The following is a 26,261-nucleotide window of genomic DNA, read 5'->3' on the forward strand; positions in this document are numbered from 1 at the left end:
AATAAATAAATACATAAATATCAAATATATAGAGAATATATAAAAGAATGTCTAATATACATACATACATACATACATGCATGCATGCAGAACCTAATCAAAAAAAAAATCAAAAGCTACAGACCAGCTTTTCAGGTCCAAGGAAAGTATATTTGGTAAAGGCTTGGGAAAAAGTTTACTTGAAAGCCCTTTTTCTTTTTCTGGGTTCATTTACAGCAACCTGTGAGTTACTCTATGTCAGTAGTGACTGCCCCAGATGCCATGTCCTGATCACAGCCCTTTAAACTTAGAATCAAACTTTTAGAACAAGACTAGATGACTAGGCCAAGATGGCTTCCAACGTGTCCCTTTACACTGAATACAGGAGACACAAATAGGCAGGATACAGTTGGGAGAATCCATCATCCATGGCCAACAAGCAGCTGGAGGAGGTGGAAAAACCCACGCCGGTATGCCCGAAGAGATCCAAACCTTTCATATTCTCCATTTTTGTCTGTACGCAAAATGGCAAATATCCATTGCCTCTCATATTCCAGGACACGTATTCTGGATTTACAGGAGACAGGGAAAGGGACATGAACTTTTCAGGCCTTGGCTTCTCAATCCAAGAAAGACCTGTTTAGTTGTGTAAGTCATGGTCAGATTGGGTGCTGGGTTCTCATGGTTGGGCCATGTCAGGATAACCACCTACTACTGCTCCCTATTAATACAGCCTGCCATGCTAGCTCAAGAGGTAAAAGGCAATGCTGCAATTTTCTATGAATCAAAGACAAAGAAGGTTGAAGGAACCCTAGGAGGTCATATCTAGTCCAACCCCCTGCTCCAAGCAGGACCAGCCCCGGCTACATCATCCCAGCCAAGGCTTTGTCTACCCGGGTCTTAAACACCCCCAAGGATGGAGAGTCCACCACCTCTCTGGGTAACCCATCCTGGTGCTTTACTACCCGCTTGGTGAGAAATTTTCCTAAAATCCAATTTAACCTTCCCTTGCTGCAACTTGAGCCCATTGCTTCTTCTGTCATCTGCCCCCACTGAGCTCCATCCTCTTTGCAGCCCCCCTGCAGGGAGCTGAAGCTGCTATTCAATCCTCCTTGGTCCTCTCTTCTCCAGACTAAATAAGCCCATTTCCCTCAGCCTCTCCTCACCAGTCCTGTCCCCCACTCCACAACCATGTGCACTGCCCTACGCTGGACTTTCTCCAACTTGTTCACATCCTTTCCGTAGTGGGGGGTCCAAAACTGGACACAGGACTCCAGATGTGGCCTCCCGAGTGCTGAATCGAGGGGAATAAATCCCTTCCTTCGATCTGCCGGCAACGCTCCTACATTGAGCCATTGATTAGTACCAGTTGAGCCTGACAACCCAGCCAGCTTTCTATCCACCTTACAGTCCATTCGTCCAACCCGTTCCTCCTCCGCTTGCACGCTGCTGGTTGATCAGGACCAGAACGAGCAGCAGACCAGTCCCTGGCTCAGCAAGCAAATTGCAAAAGGTCAACCAGGTGCATAAAGAGTCCCAAAAAAGCCTAAAACTGGACAGAAAAGGTGATCTGGGGTATCCTGACAGCAAATGAATTTTCACAGCTGTGGGTCAGAGCCAAGCAGAATCAGCAGCTTTTCCTCTCTGCTGCATCCAACCCAAAGCAAAATACAAAATGCTGAAACAAGTAGCTGCCTCCCCCCCCCGCCTCTGGCCTCCTAACGCCCCCTTTTCCTGGTGAGCTGTTTTACAATAAGCAACCCGCTGGGGTCACAGAAACATGAGAGGCGCCTTTCACCTCGCACAAAAGCGGGTGCAGAAGGAAACCTCCGAAGAGCTTTGGAAAGGGAGGGAAAAAGGAAAAAAAAATAAAATAAAATAAGAGACTTAACACTACTCCCTTGTCATCTTTGTCCAGGCTTCATCAGAGACTGCTGCTCTCCCTTTTCAGCTCCCCGTTTCTCAGCCAAGCTCCTCAGGTGTTCGGCTGTCATCCAGGCCCAGAAAAAGACATTTGCCAAACTGCTGTGAAATTCAAAGGTTGTTCAGAGATGGGGGGCGGGGGGGAGAAGGGACTGAAGTTTTTTCTTTCCTACCTTAAAAAGCCAAGAGGAAACAGAACCAAGGAACAAAATGGGGCCAAAAGGATGAAGCTGAAATGGGGAAGCGCAAGAGCAACTATGCCCCCCTTAAACCGGGGCTAGCACAAAAGCAAGAGGGGATCAATCAAAACGATGGGCTGCTTGTGACAGGAGACGGTACGCATGCCTGGCCTCTGAGCAAAGCAATGGCTTCTGGGGCTGGGAATTGCTTCAATGCAAAAGTAGACAAGGCAGAAGGGTTGCATGGCAGGGGTTTTCTGAGTGCAAAATGCTAGGGAGCTGCCTGAAGCATCAGTTAGCAGCTGGATAGGAGCCAGAGGGAGTCCTTCGGACAGGCTGTAGCTGATGGAGGCAGGTATTTCATGCCTAGTTGCTGGGGCATCTCAGCAGCATGCCGTCCTCTTGGGCCTTCTCAGCCCCGACATGAAGCCCCGGTTCTGCTCACGGCTTCCTTCTTGCATAGAAACTCTGCCCTGTCGCCCACCCTGACCCTTCCCCACTCCCACCAGCCCATTCCTGGTGAGCAACATGCAGGAATAGAAATGCCCATGCATTTAAGGAACAGCACGTGCAAATCTCTAAATGGTTATAATCGCGCTCGGAGAGTTGCACGGGGGAACGGAGCCCGCCAGGGCCAGGAGTCTCTGCATGGGGCTGCTTCCCAAACATGCCAGCCATAGGCATGAGGCGGTCAGTGCTGCCAGCTTTGCAGCCGGGGCTGAACAGCTCAGCTCCAGCCGTGGCACAGAGCTCAGGGCCCGCGTGCATCAGCCGCGGCAGCCGTGCCTGTCGTGATGCTGCAAAGGAAAGGTCTCATCCTGCATGAGCCGAGTGCCTCTAGGGCCTGACTGGGCCAAAAGGCCCCTTGCACCCACTTGGAAGGAGCTCAGCCCCCCTCGCAGGCCTGGGCCAAAGAAAGGGCGAGAGAAGCCTTTCAAAAGAAACTCCTTCAGCAGACCTGGATAACCGCAGAGTGCACTCTTATCGGAGCCCCTCGGCGCCAGACGTTGCAACGCACACAAAAGCCCAAAGGCAGCACTTGGGCCGAGTCAGCTCAGGCTTAATATTTGCATTTCGTAAAGCAAACTCATAAATCCCCACAGGTTTATCTGCACTTCCAGTTTGTATTTATTAGCGAGAGTGACAGGCCAGTTTTCCTCCTAGTTACACAGGTAAATAGCAAATTGAGCTCCCACACCCGTCCCTTTTTAACGGCCCGGCCTTCTATTTACCATCTCTAAACACGCTGGGATTACACGACCAACAAGCAGAGCAAACAGCCTTTGAAGTAAATATTAGTTATGAACTGGGAGAAGTCCACTGCGGAGCATCGGGCAAGCAGTCGCCAGGGAGCAACATCCCTGCGCTGCAGGGGAAAATCGTCCCTGAGCCGTGGAGACAGGTATCACAGCCCCCAGCACTGGCAGAGAGGACAGCCAGCAGCACCCACGCCGGCATGTCCATGCAGGCGAGGATTAGTGCAGGAGTGGCTCCCGGCCAAGGAAGAGCTTTGAACAAGGATCCCGAAAGCAGACAAAAAAAATTAGGCTAATGATTTACATCCTAGGCCATGTGTGCAGAGGAGGGGGTGCGTAGGCAGGAGCCCGCTCCAGTTAAGGCTCCTACCCTGGTGTTCTCAAGGAGCCGAGTTCAAAAGTAACCTAAGGTAAAAGCCATGAAATGAATTGGCCGAGTCTCTTTTTAACTCTCTTTTAGAAAGCTTGGTGCATGCACAAGATTAGTTTTAACCAGTCAATTCTTTTAATACCCAACTGACTAGATTACAGCAACCCTTAGTGTGGATGCAGTTATTTGAGGGTAAGGGCACATCCTATTAAGCTACCCGGCTGGTTCCCTTTGCAGCACGGGAGTGAGCTATGCTGGTCTGAGCCCCATTAGATGAGGCCAATAACATACATGTTAGGGGGGTTGCATGTAGACAGCCCCGGGTTTAGCGATACCCAGCGCCGGATTCAATCCACACTGTGTTTTGGGGGAGCTTTGGAGTGGAAAGCTGATTTCCCTGCAGTTGTACACGAGCTCCATCCACACCCAACGTGCACAAATGAAACGCAGCACAGTGACTCCAGTGCTTGGTATCTCTTTCGACTCAGGGCCCGTCTGCAGGACAGAGGAACTGAGCAATAAAGCAGGAGCCCTAGAGAGATGCCGTGCACGCTTCCCCCCACCTTTGCTCCCTGTTTTGACACTAAAAGTGAGAAGCAAACAGAGTCCTCCTTCCCTTGCCATTCCCCTTCGAGCCCCAGGATAGATCCGGGCCAGCTGCGATGGCAGTTCTTTGGGACCTGCAGAGACCTGTCCTCAGGAAGCAGAGCTGCAATGGCACAACAGAGAAGCAACCACACCTCCACCCTCCGGGCTCTCACCCGGTCCCCATCGCACCTTGCTCCTACTAACAAGAGGCTGGGCAAGCAGATAGAGTCAGTGCTCCTGGATGAGGGAAAACCCCCGTGGCCACCCACAAAACACCAGATCTGAACTACTCCAGTATCACAGCCTCCCTAGCAGGTACCCAAAATACATTTGGCCATCCCAGCCCTGAGGTACACCAGGGGTTTTAAGTGGTCACAGAAAGGACCATCAAGCAGGTGCACGCGGGTGATGGGGAAAGCTCGGCTTCAAGCCAGTAGACCCATGTGTCAGGTGGTTTTCAATGGAAACAGCTGGGTGCAGGGCCCTATCGGTCAGATTTTGCCCGCCGTTACACCTCCGCTACTCCATTTGGGGCGCCCCAGGAGCATGCAAGCGAAGGGTGGCTTTGGCTCGACAAAGATGAACGTGGCAGGGGGGCGTAGCACGTGCATGATGTCTCTGCATCATGCAGAAGCCGGTGCCATTTGCTATGCAGGCAGGAGGAAGGGATTGCAGCTTGCACAGATGTCACAGACATTAGGGCTGGAAGGGACCGCGTGAGATTGGGTCCAGAACCAGCCAGCAGGACTGTGCCAAAAACTTGGCACCTGCATCTTAGTCTCTCCTCCCACCAACCCCTATTAAATTACTTATGCCGGTATCCCCCCACGCACCCTCATTTCCACTAGCATGAAGGCTGGCCCACAACATAACAGTGCAATTCCCTGCCGCCCGAGAGCTGTTTCTTCATAGCCTGCATCATTAGCTCCACTGCCGTCAGAACAGACGGGATTAGGACCAGGGGCTGAGTTGTCTCCCTATAAACACTTTAGGTGGTATTTTTAGCAAGAGAAAAGTGCGATGAATCCCCAGCAAGCAGTCACAACAGGACTCAGAGCAATCATGGAAATCCAAGTTTGACTCGGAGGGGAAGCCTGTAATTTGCCTGAAGGCTGTTCCTACTTGTTGCAGGTGGGGGGCTGCCGGGGGCAATTGGCCGAGTGCTGCTCCGCTCTTTGTGGCTGGCAGGCGTAGAAATAACCAGGAGGACAATTCAGAGGAGCTCGCTCCTGCCATTTTATTAGGAGGTCTCTCTCCATGCAACTCCTCGAGGCCTTCGGTGCATATTTTCTGTAGACATGTTTCCTGAGTACAGCGCTACACCATGGAGTTATTTCAGGAGATGGGGCATTTTTACACCAAGGGGCTAAGTCGCCTTTTGCTTAGAGACAATTTCCACCAAATTACTGTTGCTTGTCTCTGGAAGTAAAAGAGGAGAGAGCCAAGCCCTGCATTAGACTTGCCTTCAAACACTAGTAGCCGTAAGGAAGATGATATATCCCTCTGGGGCTGGACTCGAAGATCTTCCAAGGTCCCTTCCAGCCCTAATATCTATGAAAACCTAACGGCTATGAAATGTATTAATTCTGCCACCTTGCTAAGAGGAGACCAGGGCATCACTTGGCACGTTCAGGTCTGTAAGGCCCGTGCAGAACTGGGCTGCTGCATTTTAGGGACCACGTACGAACTCGGCTCCCTTTCATCTGTTAGCAACTCTCAAGCACCACTGTTACAAAACCAAAAGCTGCTCACACTGCTGTCCAATTCAGGGTTTCATCCCACGCTTGAATTTTAGTTCAGGGGCATAAACTAGTCTTTAAAAAAAAAAAAAACCCTTTTGAGTCATGCTAGCCTGAACAATGGTTTCAAGTAAAAGAAAAAAGATGGGTGAATTTGGGACCGGGTATCTGAAAGTTTTAATTGTCTATTCAAGAGGCCAAGAAGACAAAAACTAAATCAAAAGCCGAACAAAGTTAAACCATTAAAATGGGTCCCCAAGCACCAATATCAACCTTTGAGAAGAAACATCATGGTTGTACAAGGCAAATACCCTTATACAAGGCCTTGCTTCTCCTTATTCTAATTTGTCTTTGGTTACAATATAATCTACGTTTAAAAAGAACTGAAGAAGGCACAAGATCTCAAGCCATTTAAAAAAAATATGTAAAACCTTCATCATTTAGGATCTCCCTTTTATTGTATATGTACATGGTAACTCCTTGCCATTTGCATGGACACCATAGGATGGGAAACACATATAGAGCTGGAGGAAAAAAAAACAGGCACTTGAAAGGGAGGGAATTAAAATTGTAATTGCCATTAGGGGTGCTTAAAGTCACAGGCAAGAGATGGGACAGGGAAGCCAGGCTGGTACATATGCAGTTTTGCTTGGTTTGGGCAAAGGTTGTCCAAGCACAGCCTTTATAGTCAGCCTCATGTACTCCGAAGCTGTCTGGCAGGGCCTCGGCGTGGAGGTCGCCAAGATAAGGCAGATGGAAAAGACTGGGGATGAACAAGGCAGGAAATGGCTTTATTAAGAAGCGTTTCTGTGGGTGAGGCCATCACTGTCACCTTGATATCCCTGCAGCTGTGGTTGTGGGTCCAAGGCGTTGCTTCACCTGGCCACACACCAAGCTTCATATATTCTCCAAACAGAGCAGCACCTATAGAAAAGCAGTGGATCCTCCTGGGATCGACGGCCTCTCCTGCCTTCAACTGGGCTTGAAGCACCGAAGCATCTGGGACCTCCAACAGCTGTTCACCTCACAGCGTCAGACTCGCGAGACCACGTCAAACTGCTCGAACCCCAGTCTGATCCTCATGCCTCGCACCTGTCACTCTGCTCCGAAAAAACAGAAAAGAAAGATCGCCCAGCTTGGCTTTTATTATTCCCACTACAAGAGGCTGCAGTGTGTGAGCAACATGCTTTCCTCGCTTGGTCAAACCATCCACGCTTCCAGGACTGAGACCCGAAGACGCAAGAAAAAATTCCACTGCCACCTCCATGGAAACAGGAAAACACTTGGCCCTTTAGAGAGCAGGATAACAACAACAATAATTTAAAAAAAAAAAAAGCTACTGCATGACCCCAAACCACTTAGCTATTTGCCGCAAAGCATCCGGCCTGAAAGTCACCCGGCCAAGAGGAGAATTTCCAAGTCTAAAGGCCCATCAGCGAGTGCCTCCAGGGCAGCTAATTCAGTCCCATTGAGCCCTGCATGGGAATCCACAGGGGGAAGTCGGAGCCAGGAGACAACGGAGGAAAGGAAAAATCCCTGGCAAAGCAGGGCACGTGAATCAGTCACAACCCCATGGACGGGCTACAAGTCTTCCCATGGCAGGAGCAGGCAGCGAGATTGCCTCGCGGCCTCAAATCCACTTCGATTTCTGGAGGAGCTCCTTTCCCTGCAGCTCCCGCATCCTCTTCAGTCTTGCTCAGTCCTCCGAAGGCCTTCCCAGCATGCCAGGCACGGCCTGTGCCCCCGCAGCCGCTCTGGGTCTCCCGTTTCCATCCCAGGCTGCTCCCTCATCGTGGCACCTACAAGCAAAAACAAGGTGTTAACACTGGTCATTGAACCATTGATTGCACCAAAAGGAAAAGCCGCTTCTTTTCAGTACTAAGCTGAACCTCAGCTGCAGCTCAGAGACCAACACAAAGCATGGCATTGGAGAGACCAGCAGAAGTCCCTGCAAAGTTTGGGACCCAATGCTGCAAGGTGGAAGAGGGAGGGGTTGTGTGCAAGTTAGGCTGAATTCAGAGGAGGTCAAGGGCTCTTAGCACCTCTAATGGGAGGCTCAGCACCTTGCAAATGGGGCCCTGGGTAAGTCCCAAGCAAAGTCCAGGAGTCAGCCCCCTCGCCAAGCCCTCCTCTCCCTGGAAGGAGGCAGCAGGTACTTTCGGACACCAAGTCGTGCTAATCCGAGCTGGTCAGAGTGACCAGCTGTGGAGGAACGAGTGGCGGAGCTGGCACAGGGCATGAGGAGGTTTGGAGAACTGCCAGGTGACAGCTTAGGGGGAAAAACCTGGTGCTTTTGAGGCTGGAAGCTCTTTGCAACAGGGACTGTCACTATTCGAAGGCACAGAGCCAAGCATGTGAGGGGCCCCCAACGCGGCTGGCACAAAAGAACCGTTACAATGAACAGCAAGAATCAAACTGAACATCCCCGAACTGCACTGGTTGGGCTCCATGTGCCTCCTTTCCCTCCACACCGCCCTTCGGCCTCGCTCGTTAAGACCACCAGCTCTTCGGGGACCCAACCGCGTCTTCCAATACATCTGCACAGCCGGCCACGATTCTCAGCAAAAACCTTAGGCCTTGTTGCAATGCAAGCAAACGCCAGTGCAGCACCACATGGCCGGTTCTGGGGACTCGGCACACCAGCAGCAGTTGTGCAAGGTTTCCCACACCACACGCAGGCAGCGCACCCCATGCTGACCACACATGGGGGGAGAAAGGAGCTCAGCCCTTTGCATCCCTCCAGCGGAGGTGACATCATTAAGGGACCCGCCAGCAAAGACGGACTTCTCCGCACTAGGAACCGGGCTGAAGTCAACTAGCTCATTTCAAGCAGGCTGCCAAACAGCTGGCGGTCGATAATGACTTGCGGTCCTATGCTGAGCCAGCCAACACAAGGGGCTATAAGTCAAAAGACCAGAGAGGAGAGTGGGCTGAAATCGTCCACAAAGAAAGCAGTGGTACTTGGCTCGAGAGAGAGAGCGGAGAAATGACAGCTGTTCCTAGCCGAGGCCTCCATCCTTGTCTTCACGTGAGATTAAGGCACCAATTCTGTCATCTGAACCTCTGCTGAACGGAGCGGATCTGGACTGAGCGTGCTGGAGGGTTAGCGAATGCCTCGCGCAGCTGGGAGCCGGCAACAGGAAGAAATCAAAGTGCCATTTCTACATGATAAAGGGCCATGACGGGACGCACAGGAGGATGGAGCATTTCATGCTAGTTTTCAGTATTTATATTGATTATACATTGTATGTATATATGTATATCATACACATAGACATGAACATGCACACACACACGCGCAGACATAGACATATATAAACAGATCTTTTCTTACAAGAAACTCCAAGCAGTGTACAAGTTCCTGATTAAGCATCCCTAAAAAAGCCCCTGGGAAATCCGGTGATCTCCATATTCTGTAAAGGGAGGAACTGAGGCACATTCAGGATAAAGGCAAAAACAAGTCTCGGCAGACTCAGCTCCATGTCAGGGAATAATGCCTCTGTGGCTGAGGCCCGAATGGGGCCCAGGAGTCCTGACTGATCGCCCTATACCTTCACGAGTACCTTCAGGAGAAACCTGCCTGCCTTGCACCAAAGCTAATTTTCACTGATGCAAAACTGCATTTCCATCGCCTGTATCCTCAGCTGAGACTGGGAGGATCCTACAGCTGCCAGGGGGGTGGGGTTGGCTTTGGTTTTCCAAAGCTGCCGTGGGTGTTGAGCGAGGAGAAGGAGAACAATGAGGTGGCAAGTGCTGGGCAACACAGAAAGGAGCCCTCCCTCCCCATTGCAAAAAAGCTCTCCCCCCCGGACGGGAGCAACAGCAGCATTCTGGAGACTAACTTGCTGAAGGCATCCAACCTTCATCCAGGACACACCCAACCTCCATTTGGCTTTTGGAGGCTTTTTCCTTGCTTTGGGGGAATCCGATTGTTCTCCAATTCTGGTTTTGTGACAATAAAGTGAATCAAAGCATTTGATCATGAGCAGATACCCTAATGAGTACACCCTGCTCGGCTTCCCGGTTCTGCTCCGATGGCAGCCGGCAGCGTAGGGAAGGAGAGGAATAGGTCTACTGTCACGACTCATCCCTCATACGGCACCATTCACATCTCTGCTCACTTTCTGCCTGCATCCTGGTCCCCTGAAACATCAGCAATATCGAACTGTAAGTAGACAGTAGGTGGTTTGCCCAAGGGGGTTGCCTGCACATTGGGCATGGGAGTCTGGGAGTGAGGAAAAAAAAAGAGCACAGCTCCCAGGCATCTGCAAAACCTCGTGCAGGAGTCTCCCCAGCTCTTGCAAATGTGCTAAAAAATAAAACCCTTTAAGAGCTTCCAGATGTTCTGCTGATGTTGTGGCGTTACCCAGCTCAACCCCCCCAGGGCCAATACGCAGCCTCCCGACTGCCTGGATGAAATAGCAGCAGCCAAGGAGAGCGGCAGGGGGGAGTAGAAGAGGTCAAAATCCCTTCTCCTCCTTTCCCCCGACCTCAGCCTGTTAACCCCCGCGCTGCTGGGCAACATGTGCAGTGCTGTCAGAAAGCCGTCCCGCCTCCCCTCCCCACCTGCAGCTCCGAGCACATCCTTATCTTGCAGGAGTCCGTGCACGTGTGCAGCGAGGCCTGCGTGGCAGAGCTCCCGAAGGCCCTTAGGACCTCCACACAACGATGCAAATAGAGGAAGAGCTGCTGCCTCGCATACAGGGCCCTGCCGGCATATCGGGCCGCATCTACGGTGTGCTCTGACGATGCTTTCTGCCTGGGCTGTCTCTGAAACCACGTCCACAAGGGAACAGAACAAGTGACAGGGCCTATTAGCCCAGCTAATTAGCACAAATGCAATTAGAGGCAGCTCAGCCACAGCAGCGCAGCATACTAGTGAGCTCTGCTGCGGCAAGCGTGCCGTGTACAAGTGGCCTGGAGGCTGGAGTGGATGCCAGAGTCATTTGCGTGGCAGGCCTAGGCTCTGCCCTCGATGTTATCAGAGGCTCTCAGACCCACCCCATGCCCTTGCATTAAAGACAACTGGCAGCGGAGCGAAACCGAGACAGGAATAACAGATCAGACCAGACGACCGGGACAGACTAGCACGGGATACAACAGGTATCAGGATCAAGATGCCTCGGCAGAGATGGAAAGATTGCAGATAACACCAACCCCTGTGATGACAAACCCAAAACAACAGCAGGCGTCACGGCAAGGACCAAATCCGGAAGATGCTGTTTGCATCTAACACACCTTCTTCCCCTGCCAGATTAAATCGCCCTCAAGCAGCTCAGAAGGAAAACGGCCGTTTTGGTCGTAATACCCTGTCCTCTCCTATTGGAAAAGAGAGCAGAGCAAACTGCATCCACATTAGGACTGAGGCACCAGAAATGGACCTTTTTGAGCGCTGGTTTTGCAGACAGACACACTCACAGCACACGAGGCTCGGGCCTCTTTACTCAAGGCGGGACAAGGTAAAACGCACTTCTTTTGAAGTCCACCCCCCTAAAGCTGGCTGCACAGTTGGCAGCAATCAGACCTCCATAAAACACTGATATCGCAGCTATGTGCGCGGGCTCTGATGTGTTATCTCCCCCCCATGGGGCGTGGCAGGGGTCACCGCATGCGGCGCACTTGAAAAACACATTGCTGCAGGGGATCAAAGGGACTTCCTGCAGTGCCTGGCATGAGTTCCCGAACAGGGCGCTGCCACAGAGGAACACCTGGGCTTTTATCATCGTGCCCGGGGGGGTGCTGTAGATCCACGCAAGGGCTGCGAAGCATTGCATGCGAGTCCCAGCACCAGAGGCACAAGTTCCTGGAAGAGCCACAACAGCACCGGCTGCTCGAGGGGGTGATTGCAAGATATCGCTTCTCTTAGGTGTTTCTATGGCCCCGTGCCTCGTCATGGCTAATGTATTTATCTACCTCCCTGACAAGATAGAGAAGTGCTACAATCCCCATGGTACAGATAGCCCTTTTAGGCCTCTATTTCCTGGCCAAGGGATGGCACAGAAAGTCAGCAGCATGGCACGGAAAACGAGCCCAAGCTTCTCATGCCCCAGGGAGCATCGTAGGTGCTGCAGCATCCTACCTCCTCCATTGCCTAGATGATCCCTCAGCGCATCGGTGACCACCCCACTACACTGGATGTGATGGGAGAGGTGTCCATCAGGCTTCACTTCTGGGACTTAGGGCTGTCTGCAGGAGGCTTCTTGCCAAGCAGGAGATGCCACTATCCGGCATCACATCAACCTCTGAGGGGCTCCAGGAGGCAAAGAAGGGCTGAGAGCACTAATGCTAAGGGTGAATGCTGCAGGGGCTGGAGCTGCCTAGCGCTGAGCCTGATCCAGAGACTGAGCCCCATCCTTGAGAGGGGCCAGGAACCCACAAGGCTTGACAGATTGCCATTCCTCTCCTGGCATGGTCAGGGCAGGAGACCTGGCCAAGTACTAGTCAGGACAACTCCCATCTATTAGCTAGAAAATCCTCCTGGGGTTCCAAGGGGAGATGTTATTCTTCACCAGTGCCCCCAAAAGCTGCAAGATACCCTGGGGCTACTGCAGCCCTGCCCTCTGCTCCCCCTCCCAGCCCAAGCTGGGCTGGTGGGAGAGGGATCCTTAGCCACACAAGTGTCCAGAAGCCGTGGGGAGGGTAAAGACGCAGCAGCAAAGCCTACTGCTCCGCATGGAGGAACCACTCAGTTGCCTAAGACCTGCATCCTTCCCGTACCAGAAGGCCAGCAATTCGCCTGCGAGGGCCACCCAGGCAGCGAGTCAATGAGGCCTCGAGGCTCCTCTTGGCTGAGAGACCTTTCTGCTGCAACCGCTACACCACACAGCCTCCCTGGGGACGTGGGGGAGTGAGAAGAAAGAGTCCTGGGTCTCTAGAGCTCCGGGTAGCTGGACGGCGCACAAGGGCACCGGCTGCAGATGAGCGTTTCCAGGACAGGACGAAGCCTGGGTCCAGAGCAAACAGAAGGGGAGGCAATAATCATCTAACAACAATAATGATAATAGGATGTGCATTTAGATCTGTTTGCTCAAGATCTTGTTTCCTGCCATCCCCCTGCTCCCATCCTCGCTGCTCCCCACCCCCCATGCATCTTTCCAAGCACCGACCAAACTTTTGGCGACTTCCAGCGTCTTTCATTCAGAACCATTTCCGAGGACAGGAATACGCTGTGGCCAGGGGCATGCATGGGCAGCAAATAAACCAACAAAACAGGAAAGCAAACCAACAGGCAAGGGAGCCTCAGGGCTTCAGCAGCTCCCCGCCTGCTCAGAAATGCCTCCTAACCACCCCTTACCTAGCAGGTCTTGCATCCACACACCTGACCCGACCCCTGCATCGCGCTGGGAAACTCTTTGCCTCTGAAATGCTGACCTACAAAAATGCAACTAAAGGGTCAGCTCCTAATATGACTTGCAAAACAAAAGGACCTAGAGCCACCATTGACAAACAGGACCTTTCTGTGCCAGGGGCTGTACATATATGCAGCAAGAAAGAAGCCAGATGAGACGCAAGAAGAACAGAAGCCCTGAGAGATTAAGTGATTGGACCAGGGATGCACGGGTGCCTGAGCCCATGCATTTGCCCTGAAAACCATGAGTCCCAGTCCAAAGCATTTACCCCAAAAACCATTCTCCTGCTCCCGAGTCAACAGCAAGGAATAACGTCTCCAGTGCTGGAAGCAGGGGCGAGAAAGCACCACCCACAGTCTTTGCCCTAGCTGAAGATCTAGCTTGCAGGCCCGTTTAGGGTAAAGAAATGAACCTATGACACCACCTCATCACCCATCCCTCAGCTTGAAAAACTGCCTGGGTTTTCTGCTGTGGTGCAGACTTTCTGAGGGTTGAGGGACACAGGCACTATCCTGGGGAGGAAAGAGGTGACGGAGCTATTTTTGATTCATTGACGATTCAGGCTGAGGGAGGTACAAGAGGAGATGGCTGCTTCTTCCTATGACAGACACTGGTGCACTGCGAGTCCTAAAATGATTCATAGCCTTGGGAAGGGCATGCTCCATCATGAACACACATAACGACCAGAGCGCTCTTCAGCAAGCCAAGGATCAGGTTGTAAAATAAAAATCAGCAGGGCCAGGGAATTTCAAACCATAAATCCTCGCCTGTCAGTGCACTAAATCCTCCTCTGCTTAGGCCAGTCTAGCTAGCTGCAGCCTCTGGAGAGACAGTTTCACAGTCTAGCAGACCACCCTGTTGGACACGAGTATGTCCTCCTTGCCGGCCTGGGAACGGCCATTCCAGATCGGAGTACAGATGCCTGATTGCAGCTGGGCGGAGGATGGGGCGGCCAAAGAGAGGATGCATCTTTTCGGCTTCATGATCCTTCAGTGCTCGTGCAGGACTCCTCTTCTCTGTTGCCCCTGGTCTCCTCAATCCTGTACCCAGCAGTGCTATGATCGGCAATCCATTGAGGGTTCATCCTCCCCCAACAGCGGATGGCATCACATGCCCCACAGGAAAGTATAAACCCAAGAGGAAAGAATGAACTTTCCGATCATAAGGATGCTCAAGCACTGGAACAAGCTACCTATGGAGGTAGTGGGATCCCCACTCCTGGACATATTCAAAAGCAGATTATTGGCTGGGGTGATTTAGTCTTGAGCAGGGGCCAAGCTAGATCACTCATGAGGTCCCTTCCAGCCCTACTTTCCTATGAACCCCCATCATGGCATTTGTCTTTGGTAAAAAGTTAACTAGAGTTATAACTCGAGTCCCAGTCACAAATGAAAGCCCTTACCACTGGTGTGGCGATGCCCCTTGCTAAAAATTGCTCGACCTCTCAGGGGCAATACGCTCGGATTCGCACAACCCGTCGGGCTGCCAGCCTACCCACTGTAATAGGGGAAAAGGCTAGCAACACCCAGGGGCCTCCAACGCACCCCGCAATCCCTCCCGCTCTGCGTGCCCCGAAAGGACAAGCCAGTTCGCCCATCGCTCCACGGGGAAGATCTCGCAGGACGTCAGCCACGCCAAGGTTATTTCACAGGCTGGCCACGCTTGCTTGAGCTAGGCTAACTAACGAGTGCAAATTGTCAGTCAAAAATCAAATATGCACACCCTCATTAACTCAGCCTTTCTTTTTAACAACATGCTGCACCTCAAGCAGTGCAACAACCACGCAACACAGAGGTGATCGTGCAAAGCTGTCCATGCGGGATATCGGGTGGGAATGCACTATCGCTGGAGGGACACACTTCCCCCCCGCAGTTTCTCCCCATGACCCACTCCCTCTCCAAGGCTGGCTGGGTGGGCGGGCAGTTGTGTGGTCTGGGTTCGCTTCCTACACAAAGTGACTGAGTGTGATGCACGCGCCCCTTCCCAGGTCTTCGCGCTCGCTCTCCGCTATTAAGTCAAAGGGGGATCTGCGGCTGCAGGGTTGTGCAGAAGACCTGGTTTTGATCGTCAGGCTGAATTAAGGCCTTGTTGATAGCAACTCCACGTTGTAGTTGCACGGCTTTCGCGTCCGCACCGGGTGGCATAGCCTAGTGCCATCTTGTGGCCGCTCTACATCTCCGGTGGGGAGCGGAGAGGCACGAGGACAAAGGTTGGAGAGACACAAACACGTGCAGCCTTTAAAGCTTCTCCAACCACAACCAAGAAACTATGACACTGCTGCTATAAGGGGTCTCTAAAAGCACCTGCCAGACTTTGCTTCTCTACGAATGTTTCAGCTGCCCTACGCGAAAGGATCCGCCTTGCAAAACCCATCCTCCCCATGAGTAACATGCTGGATTATCTCAGCCAAAGTGTGCAGGTTTCTGGCTGAGATAATCCAGCCACACACTCAAGAAAACTGGGGTACCAAAAATAACCAGGCTCCCTGTGTTGCAGTATTCTACCTTCTGCACGGTGTTTCCGTCCAAACTAATAGTCACCGTGTACCAATTTGAGTGCTGGCTAGATGAAAGCCCTGCCAGCAGCAGAGCGCCGCAGAATAGATGTCATTAAAGCTCTTTAAGCCAGAGGAAGCTATGCAAGTGTTTTGTTCCCATGCCGCCCTTGCTGGTAATGTGTTAATAAGTAACCGTGTCCCAGACAGGTGCTGTCAGCTTACCTTTAGGAACGCTTGTTCTGTGTAAAGGTAAGTCACTTCCCTTGAATGGTGCAAACTACTGAGAGTCATGGCAAGAAGGTCCCTTTAACCAAATATACTTATATTTTCAAGTCATCGCCTAATATTACACCCATGCTTCCCAATGGGGTCATGCACTGGATTGATGCCACACCTGGTAGTTCAAAGAAGGGGTCCCTATAACTTATCTGGACAGGAAGCTGGACTGTCTGACGACGTCCTGAAGAATGAGCAGAGCATAGCAACACAGACCTCCGGCACCCTGGCAATTCAATTAAAAAATAGCTAAGGCCAATAGTTCAGAAATGGGCCCGGCCAGTTGCACAACCCAGTTGGACCCCCAAAGGGAACTCCAATGGGCCACTAAGAGATACTTTGCTTTAATGTTAAAAGCCTCTAAAAACCTCCCCATCCCTGAATAATTTCTTGGTCTCCTGCCAAAGGACAGCAGCAGAGCCCAGCCACTCCAGCTGAGGACCGACTGGGTTGGCATGCCAAACCTGCCATCCTAGAGGATTTCTCCAGTGGGCCTGTGGTTAGATTCTGAACAAGGTTTGGGGGGAAAAAGGGAAAAAATAAATTGCTGCCATTTAATGGGGTTCCTCCTGCCTGCCGAAGATAAGTAGAGAGTTTGGGATTAGTTTCTAGGGAGAAACGGGCACTCATCACAGAAGACATCAAGCCGACAGACATCCCTTCCTAGCAGTATCAACAGAGAGGTGGTGGACTGGGGCTTGGGACAGGTTTCCAGGGCTGCTGAATAAAAACACCGTATCTTTCTCTCTCTCCATCCAGGGTCCCTGCAGGGTCACACAGGACTGTGGTGGTGGGGTCTGCACACGGGGAAGTCCCCATGGGTGTGAGTGTGCCATCAGGATGCTCTCACAAACCTGCCTGACTCAGCTAGGGGCTCTGGTTGTACCTGTGGGGGTATTTCCAAAGGTGCAAATCCTTCCAGGGTCTCAGATAGCCACCTCCCAAAAAGCACCCCACAGCTGGTCACCCGGATGTGAGTCAAACTGCTTCAGCTGGGACCCGAAGCCGTCCCTGGGACGCCCCGTGGGACAGCGAAACGGTGGGCGTGCACGTCAGGCTTGTGGAATGCCTTCCGGCTTGATTATTAAACCAAGCCCTGAAGTTCCCGGTGCTGCCGCCCACAGCAAAGACCCACATCCTCCGTCCCAGGGAGATCCTGCCCCAGGGCAGCTCTGCATAGCTTGCTCTTAGCTCATGTCTGCACAGCAAAAGGAGGAAGGTATGATCGGCACCTGTGCATCAGACACGCAACGACACGGGTTTTAGCAACTCGAGCTCGACCTGCCAGTGCCACTTTGTTGTCACTGCCACCCATAGTATGGCAGCTAGATGAAAGCTAAGGCAGGGATTGCTGCAATCCCTTCCTGCTTTTCATGCTGAAGCCATACATCGTGTTCCTAAGGCGCCTGAATATAACCAGCAATGCCGATGTGCACTGCAACGCATCCTGATTTGCTGGAACGGTTAGCCAGATGAAAGCCCAAGGAAATAACATCCCAAAAGACTCAGAAGGAGAGGTTTCTCACTAGGAGAAAAGGAGATGGCACTGTCAGGAAGATGGGAGTGCAAAAGGCAAACCCTGTTCTCCCAAGGATTCACAGCCATGTGTCTTGGCCATCGCTGCTGCGGTCACTTAACCACAACAGACCAGACCAAACCGCGTGCCGTTCCTCACGTACGGCCCTTGGACTATGTGCATGCCACAGACTCAGCCCGAAAGTCAGTGTGCTCTCTGTCGAAGTGGTGGGTGTGTGCACATCCCCATGGAATAAGAGTGCAGAGAAAAAATAAATGCTGGAGACGTGACTTTTGAAATCCCCTCTGCTTCCAAGGAAAGGATTGTCACTGCCCCGTGCACTCTGCAGACAGGCACTTCCCAACCTGGCTATAGCTGCCAATAGCTTGGCTCTTCCCTATGCCTCGGTAACCATCAAGGTGGACAATAAAAACTAAAAAAAGAGGGCACCTAGAGTTAAGGTCATGGAGCAAAGCTTGGATAAGGAGGAATGCATCAGCATCAAGCGAATGCCCCTGGTCTGAGACGAATGCTTTCGCCCCCAGCAGCCCCTGGGAAATCCCCAGTGGAGGAGCTTGGTGCTTTTGCTGGCATCCTTCCTCCCACCCATTTCACAATCAAAAAAAAAAAGTCAGCCGCTCGGCTGCTGAAAGCAGAGCAGAAAAATGTTTCCCTCACTCCCCATGACTTCCTCTTCCCACTTTCTAGGTTGTACATTAACAGAGGGCTTCAGCTGATGAACCCAGCCAGGGTCTGGGTGATTCAGACCCCATCGGTTTCATGTTCTCCGCTTCCAGCTAACCAGGGAGCGAAGCAATGCATCCGACCTGGTGGCTTGCTGCAGCCGGTGTCTATTGAAGATCCGCAGGAAGCACCTGAGCACTTCTAAATCTAGGCAGTGAGATCCAAGTGCCCCACCCCCGACCCACCACAACCAAAACCCTGCTTTATTAGGGCAAAACTACTTTGCCCCGAACCCCAGGATGCTCAGGAATCCCATATAAAACTGTAGCAAAACTCTTCCCTCTGATGGTCAACGATGACAAGCCACCTCCTAGGAGATCTCTGCATATCCTGACAGGATTTGCACCCTTGGAAACACACCAGCTGAGACTGCAAAGCAAAACGATGGATTCAGCCGCAGGAAAGAGGAATAGGAGTGACAATAATGCACGCCCAGCAGCCAGCTGCGCAAGCAGCTGCACGTCATTATGTTTCAGCTTTCTCGCCTGGATCTAAGCAGGATCGAATTATCCCACCCTGAGAATCAGAGAGAAAAAGTGATGGGGTGGATCTCAAATTCCCCAGCAAATGACTAAACGTTGTGGAGGAAACACCTAAAATGCAACCATGTTATCTGCAATATCCTCCATGGGCACAGGATGCTCACAGTGCTTGCCAGGATGGCCCGGGGACCCTTGAATTCAGCTCTGCTCAGCCACGTGAGGGCTTTCCTTTGGCTTAGATCATGCTAAGCACACGTGGGGTTTTTCAGGCCAAAGTCTCCACCTGCTCAGGCTGGGCAGCTCAGTGAGGCGCGGTGCTGATCGCATACGGTATGCAAAGAACCAAAGGATTTGAGTACAGCAATAATAACCCGCCATGTCCAGGTCACAGTCCAAGCTTTGGCCTGTTGTCAGTGCCTTGGGACACTTCTTCACGTCCTGTCCTAAACGGCCATCAAAGCACTGTGCTAACATAGCAGCTCCATGCCATCCAATAAGCGGCAAAATTTCAGGACTGGGCGAGGTGCTCCTGTCCCTCTCTCGTGGGCTCAACTCCTGGGTGTAAGCAGCTCTGAGGAGTCCACAGAGCAGCTACACTTGAAGAAAGCTCAGTCCTGAAAAGTCCTGAATTATTAATAGGTTCAGAGATGTTAAAGGCCAGCAGGATCATTGAATCATAGAAAATTCAGGTTGTAAGGAACCTCAAGAGGTCCAGCCCCAAGTACATCATCCCAGCCACGGCTTTGTCTACCCAGGTCTTAAAAACCTCCAAGGATGGAGAGTCCACCTCTTCTCTGGGGAGCCCATTCCAGTGCTTTACTATAGTGAGAAAATTTTCCCAATATCCAACCATTAAGAGTATCTAGGCTGGTCTCCTTAATAACCCGGGCCAGAGATTTCATGGTCCTGCATCCTTTTACAACTCTGTTCCCATGCCTCTGAATTCAGCACTCAGGAAAGAAGAGCCGACTATCCCTGGCTGTTGCAGACACGTGTCGTCCCAACCCTCCCTCGCCCCACCATGCCACCAATGCTCCTCAGCTCATGAGTAGACGCACCTTTGGTAGCCAGATCATGGGCCTAATCCCAGGTGATGCTGATCCCCCATCTAAAATCAGTGCAAAAGCACCCTCCCCGCTCCCAGGTGCTAAGGGACGTTGAAGGCGCTCGGAGCACCACGACGCTTTGCGGCCGTGCCAAGATAGAGCAAATTAGCCCACTGGTAAGAAGAAAGCCGTTTCCAATGCTTTCCCCAAGCCAGCGATCAAACACAGGAGATAAAACATAGCTAAACCCCTTTCACATACCATCCTTTTCTGGCGGGTGGGGAGGGGGGAAGAAACAGAGAAACCTCAGCCTGCAAAACGATTGCGCAGCTCCGAGTTGATTTCTGTCCCAAGGGGATTACCAAACTTAAGCAGTGTTTTTTCCTGTTCTGACCCTAAGCTGATTAATTTCTCCCCTGCCTTTTTTTGTTTTTGGACAAAATGTGGTTATCAGATGCAGGCATGTGGGGGAAGGGAGGGACAGGGAGTGGGAACTACCAGCGCCCGAGTAAAAGGTGCAGAAGTGTTGGGGCTGAGCAACGTCAGCCGACACCCCGATTCCTCCACGCGTCTTTCCAAGCACCATTTTGGCTCCCAGACCGGTAACAATTTGTGTGTGGCATGTGGTTAAGTTTGTAACCTTCAGCCTAGTCTCCAAGGCTTGTATTCGAGTGGGATTCCCTAGGATGAAGCCCACTGTCTCAAACTCCCTTAGTGCTATAAAAGAAACTTGCTTGTACCAGGAACAAAACACGTCCACGGGACTGCATCCAAGGTCAACCAACACCACTCATCCAGGCAGCATCTAACCACCAGGACCACAAGCCTTCCTGGTTCAAGTGAGGGACACTCATCGTCCAGCTGCTTTCACTAACACAGGCATTAAAAGTGCATGCAAGTTTTCACCCCTCATGGGACAGAGATTGAGAAAGGCAGAGAAGATATTGTAGTCGCATCGCTTGCGCCTCACTTGCGTGCGCGGTATAAGCAGCACTGGCGGCTGGGCAAGCCTTTGGGGGCAGAAGGGAAGATGCACCTCATCCTCTCCCTCTGCCTCAGCTGCATCTGATAATCACAGAAACAGCAAGAGCCCCCGAGTGCAGCCCACCGCAGCCAAAGAAAGGAGCTGCAAGAGGGGGATGCAGAAGGAGGTTGTTATCCTCAGTGCAAAGTCATTAGAGTATCACAGATGAGGAGGGTGGAAGGGACCTCAGGAGGTCACATCTAGTCCGATCCCCTGCTCCAAGCAGCATCATCCCCAACTACATCATCCCAGCCAAGGCTTTGTCTACCCGGGTCTTCAAAACCTCCAAGGATGGAGAGTCCACCACCTCTCTGGGTAACCTGCTCCAGTGCTCGACTACCCTCCTGGTGAGAAAGTTTTTCCTAATATTTTCCTTAACCCTCCCCTTGCTGCAACTTGAGCCCATTGCTCCTTCTGTCATCTGCCATCACTGAGACCAGTCCAGTTCCGTCCTCTTTGCAACCCCCACTTAAGGGCTGCTATCAAATCCCCCCTGCAGACTAAATAAGCCTAGTTCCCTCCACTGTAAGTCCTGTAAGTCCTGTCCCCCAGCCACCAGACCAATTTCACTGCCCTCATCTGGACTCTCTCCAACTTGTCCACCTCCTTTCTGTAGTGGGGGGCCCACAACTGGACACAGGACTCCAGATGTGGCCTCCCCAGTGCCCAATATATCAGAATAATTACTTCCCAGTCAAGGGCCTCTCAACAGACCTGGCACAGCAATGCCATTTAGAGACCCCCAGACCAAGGGGCCATTGCACTAAGTGTTACAGACACCCACAGCGCAAGAGAAGTCAAAGGACCACAGTCTGCCGTAGAGCACAGGCACCAGGCATATGGGCTATTCCAGCATGAGGCAGGAAGTCCCTTCCCATCACACCATCCACAAGGATGGGATGGGGAAAATGTTCTACACCCAGATCTACCCCATGGGTACCTCAAATGGGATGATTTTTCACCCAAAAATGCTTAGTGTTTGCTGGACTGAATCTAAAGGTAACACACAGCTGCTTTCTTGCTAGTTCCAAGGTCATGCGGAGAAGTGCTCTTATCCCTCCTCCTACAAATCAGGGTTGGTGGCACAGAAAGACTAAGGGATTTGGTCAAGGTGATACAGAAAACCCAGGACAGAACCGAACCCTGGTCTCTGAAGCATGCGTGACCGTGCACCCACCCCTCTCCTCTGGATGCAGCCAGAAGATAGCACGTACGGCGTCCTATAAAGAGACTGATCTGGGGAATTAGCAGAGCAAAACACAGTTTAATTTTTACAAGGGACTCCAGCATTGGATTAAGAGGCAAAATGACCCCCCATCTTTTGAGAGACAGGCCCCCCAGGTTGGGATTAGGGATTCATTGATGAGATGAGATAGAGAAGCTTCTCCCTGTGCCCCCACCCTATACGGCCTTTGGAGAAAGAGGCAAACATAGGCTGTTCTTCTGCGCATGCTCAACTAAAATCAAGCCAACAATCGAGCATAAAAATATGCACAAAAAAAAGCCTGAAGCATGGACATAATTGGGCTTTTTTTTTTTTTTTTTTGCTTTCAAAATATAACCAAAAAGCCCCCATTTTGCTTTACTAAGATTAAATAAAATTCTTCTACATGGCAACAGAAAGGCCTATGCAATGCCACCTTGTCACCCCCCAGCCCAACTGAGGGATGTCTGTATAATAAGAACAAATAAACCCCCATAAAAAATAAAAAATCTTGGAGGTTTTGTTTTCTATTTTTTCCCCCTTCATGGATTATTTCAGGAGAAAAATATTTAACTTCTTCTATCATTCAACTGCTGGGACATTGTGCATGGAAATGTTGCAATGATGGATGAAAGGAGCTGGGTGTACTTGTACTGGGCATTAGTAAAAATAAATAAATAAATAAATAAATAAATAAATAAATAAAAAATCCCCGATATTGTTGTACAATTAATTTGGTTACATACTGGCCCAAATTGCTCTTTGCATTTCTCAGAGTGCTTTTTATCCCCAGTGCTTTGGGAGTATTAACCAATTCATTCCTGCTCCTGGGAGGCAGATTCCACTGTTCCCATTTTACTGATGGAGAAATGGAGGCAGTGAGGTTAAGTGACTCAAAGCCACAAAGGGAATCCCATAGCAGATTTAGGACCAGGACTTGAGCATTACAAATCTGATCACCGTGCCCAGAGCCCACTGCTTCCCTCTGCAGGGAAGCAAGGAAATGGTTTACGTGATGCAAGCTAGAAGGAAAGCTTTTCTAGAACTACGACCCAGGGAGCTTGTGGCTAGAGGCGACTCCAAAACAGCAACAGACAGCACTGCATTTTCCCTGCGATGTTTTTCAAGGAAATATTCAGTAAGGTAAGTGTTCCCCCTTTGAAGAAAAGTACAGCTAGTCAAAAGCAAGGTAGAAAAAATATTTTCCCCTGCAAAAATAATTAAAGTTTTGGAGGGAAAAAAAAGTTTAAGAAGATTTTTTTTTTCCCCCAATAAAAACCATAAAAAGCTTGACAGAATCTGAAATGTAGATATTCATGGCAGAAAAGCCTCTCTCGTTTGTTTTAAAAAGTTGGGCAACAATATTTCCCTGATTTCTATGCACTGTTGCACTCAGGTGCACAAGCGAAACGGGACCATGTGCAACTGCATTTAAGAGACCTCGACCCGACAAGACTGTACACGACATTATACGGTACTGGGATTCTGGCCTCTATTTTCCCTCTCAGAGATGGTAACCTCAGTCTGCTGGGTTTAAAAAGAAGGGAAAAAAAGAATTGTCCAATTGCCCGAAAACATGACACTTTGCAACGATGCTACTCTGGGAATATGGAGCAATTCTTCCTACAATTTGTGCAATGAAAGTTGTGGCAAATTCTTACAAGAGCTGCTGTTGCTTTCTGTAACGACTCCGATAATCAGCCCTGGGACATAAGAGTTTGGGTTGTAAGGGCACTGGTTTGAATTCAGTCTCAGACCAGTCCAGTCTTACCGGTCATTAGCAACCGCCACTGGAAATTAGGTGAGTGGGTGCATCAAGACATTTCCCAGTGGAAGACGGACCAGATCCTAAAACCACCAACCCATAATGCAACCACTTGCTTGCATCCTCAGGAAAGGGCTTAGAAAATGGACTTGAAGTGAGATGCTTCCTAGGGCTGGTGAGGGATTTTTCAAAGCTGCTGTTCACTGGAAAATGCCAAACGGTTGAAGCAAATGCTTTGCACAAATGGACCAGATTCAGTCTGGAAAAAAAGAAAAATCTCCCGATGGGAGCAATCCCCAGCCTTGGAGCTAGGAAAGTCTAAGTTCCCGGGTTCCCTGAACAGCTTCAGGCAAGCCCAGGAGACCACCTCTGCCTGGGTACCCAACCTGGGATGAGCCCCAGGGTGGACTCCCAGGCCCACCCTGTCACTCCAGGGAAACTAACTTCTTCACAAATGTCCTTGCCCTTGCCTGAGCTCCCTATGCCCCCCAGCCCAGAGGCGTGGAAATCTCCCCCCTCTGTGCAAAGGCTGATGCCTTTTCACCACTTCCAGCATCGTAACTTTAATTTACAAGGTTAATTTTAACGCCCGCAGCCACACAAGTGTTCGGCTTTCTCTCACGCGCACGCACACCCCATCGAGGTAATAATCTTTCCACTCTGCAGGCCCTCGCGAAAGCAGAGCGACAGGCCGACGGTCTGCTATTTTATTTTTGTTTGTTTTATTTGAAAAAGAAAAGACCAGAAAAGAGAAAGCCCAGCACAGCTCCCCTCCTCCCCTGCCTCTCTCCCCACCCCTGGTTTCGTTCTCCAGGCGCCTTGATTTATTGATTGCCCAATTCCCATTTAATAGCTTCTCTCACGGCCTCAAATCAATGGCGTTCCTGGGGGAACGCTGCCCTCCCCGCCACGGGCTCCGGGGCTGGGGCGACGGGAGATGAGAGGCCGTCTGTTCCCAGCAGCACCAGGCCCTGCTTTCCCTGCAAAACCCAGGTTTTGTTTTACTAGGAGCAGCAGCGCTGGCATGCACGGCCCCAGGACAGGCCTCCCCCTGCTCCCGGTATTCATTTGGAGCAAAACGGGTGAAAACTTCCCAGCCTAGACAAAACAACAATTATTAGGATTCTAGGGAGGTGTTTTTTTCCCCCTGTGTAGCAAGGGAAGAAATGTTGCATGCTACTGAAATGCCTGGTTAGAGCCAAAAACAAATGCAAAACTCCAGAAATCCTGGTTCAGAGATGATACCTTTTATTAGATTAGACCAACTGAGAAATGGCAAAAAAAAATGATTTTTTCTGCAAGCTTTTGGGCGCGCACGCCCCGTCCTCAGGCTCAGGGAAAATTAAAGATGGCAAAAAGTCCCCATAGGTAGAAAATAATCATCATGGTTACAGCCAAAGAGTCACCGCCGCTCGCTTCTCCAGTGTGCCACAGCGCCAGCCTCCTCTTCTTCCACGTCTGTAATGTCCCCTCACTCCTTGGGACATGGCTGCTGCAACTCAATCCTGACCTATATACCAGACCTGTTATTCAAACCTTTGGGCTGTGCCATGCACCTGAACCGTGACAGTTTTCATCCTCCTGGAAGCTAGAATTGCCCTTTCCTCCATTCAGGTCTCATTAATTTCCACTGCCAATTCACAGGAATCGGAACATTTCTTCCTGCCCTATCCTGGGCCAACATGATGCTGCAACATGGGCATCCCATGGGTCCAGAGCAGGAGGTCTCCTTCGTGTCCCATGTGTCCCACTTCAAGATGACACGAGGGGCCAGTGGGGTGAAATAACCAGCACCGGCCACCTCTGCAAGAGGAGATTGATGGAGGGACATGCAGCTTGCTCCAAGAGGTCACGTCCCACCTGTAGCCTGCAGGAGTTATGAACAATGCAGACAGCGGCAATGCTCAGAGACTCTCCTCCAGACGCACAGAAACTATGCAGAATGCAGACTGACATCTCCATAGTTTCCCCTCTTTGGCTGGGTGGTTTCGACCACAAAACCAAGCTCCAGAGCTAAAAGCAGGAGGGACTGAAGCTGAAAGGAGCCGGCAGCCACAGCTAGCCACAGGCTGGCTTCACCCAAGTCAGCAGGGATTAGGTGCTTCCCTCCCAGAGACTGCTTTATGGGCCCGTAACGAGGTTCCCATTAGATTGAGTGGGGGAAAACAACAATCGGGGTGAAAGGCTGGGGGGGGGGGACCCTAGCTTTGAGTGGCCATGTCTCAGCTCTGTGTCTTGGAGAGCGAAGCATCACACACAACCCAGAGCCATAGGACAAAATAAGGGACAAGCAGCCTATGCCTGATGGAGGGTGCCTGTGCCCA

The 26,261-nt window shown here is 51.1% G+C and overlaps 1 protein-coding gene across 2 annotated transcripts in view; it reads right to left on the bottom strand.

Moving 5' to 3' along the window:
- Positions 1–6,470: 6,470 nt before the first annotated feature.
- Positions 6,471–26,261, bottom strand: part of SLC39A11 (solute carrier family 39 member 11) — a 319,790-nt gene continuing 299,999 nt past the window's right edge. For both annotated transcript variants that reach the window (XM_090061273.1, XM_090061271.1), the window contains one exon: positions 6,471–7,833. The gene's annotated coding sequence lies outside the window, so the exon portion shown is untranslated. The remainder of the gene's footprint in view (positions 7,834–26,261) is intronic.

The sequence above is a fragment of the Crocodylus siamensis genome, chromosome 8 (genome assembly GCF_052110815.1).
Source record: "Crocodylus siamensis isolate JL-2025a chromosome 8, ASM5211081v1, whole genome shotgun sequence".
Taxonomy (NCBI): domain Eukaryota; kingdom Metazoa; phylum Chordata; order Crocodylia; family Crocodylidae; genus Crocodylus; species Crocodylus siamensis.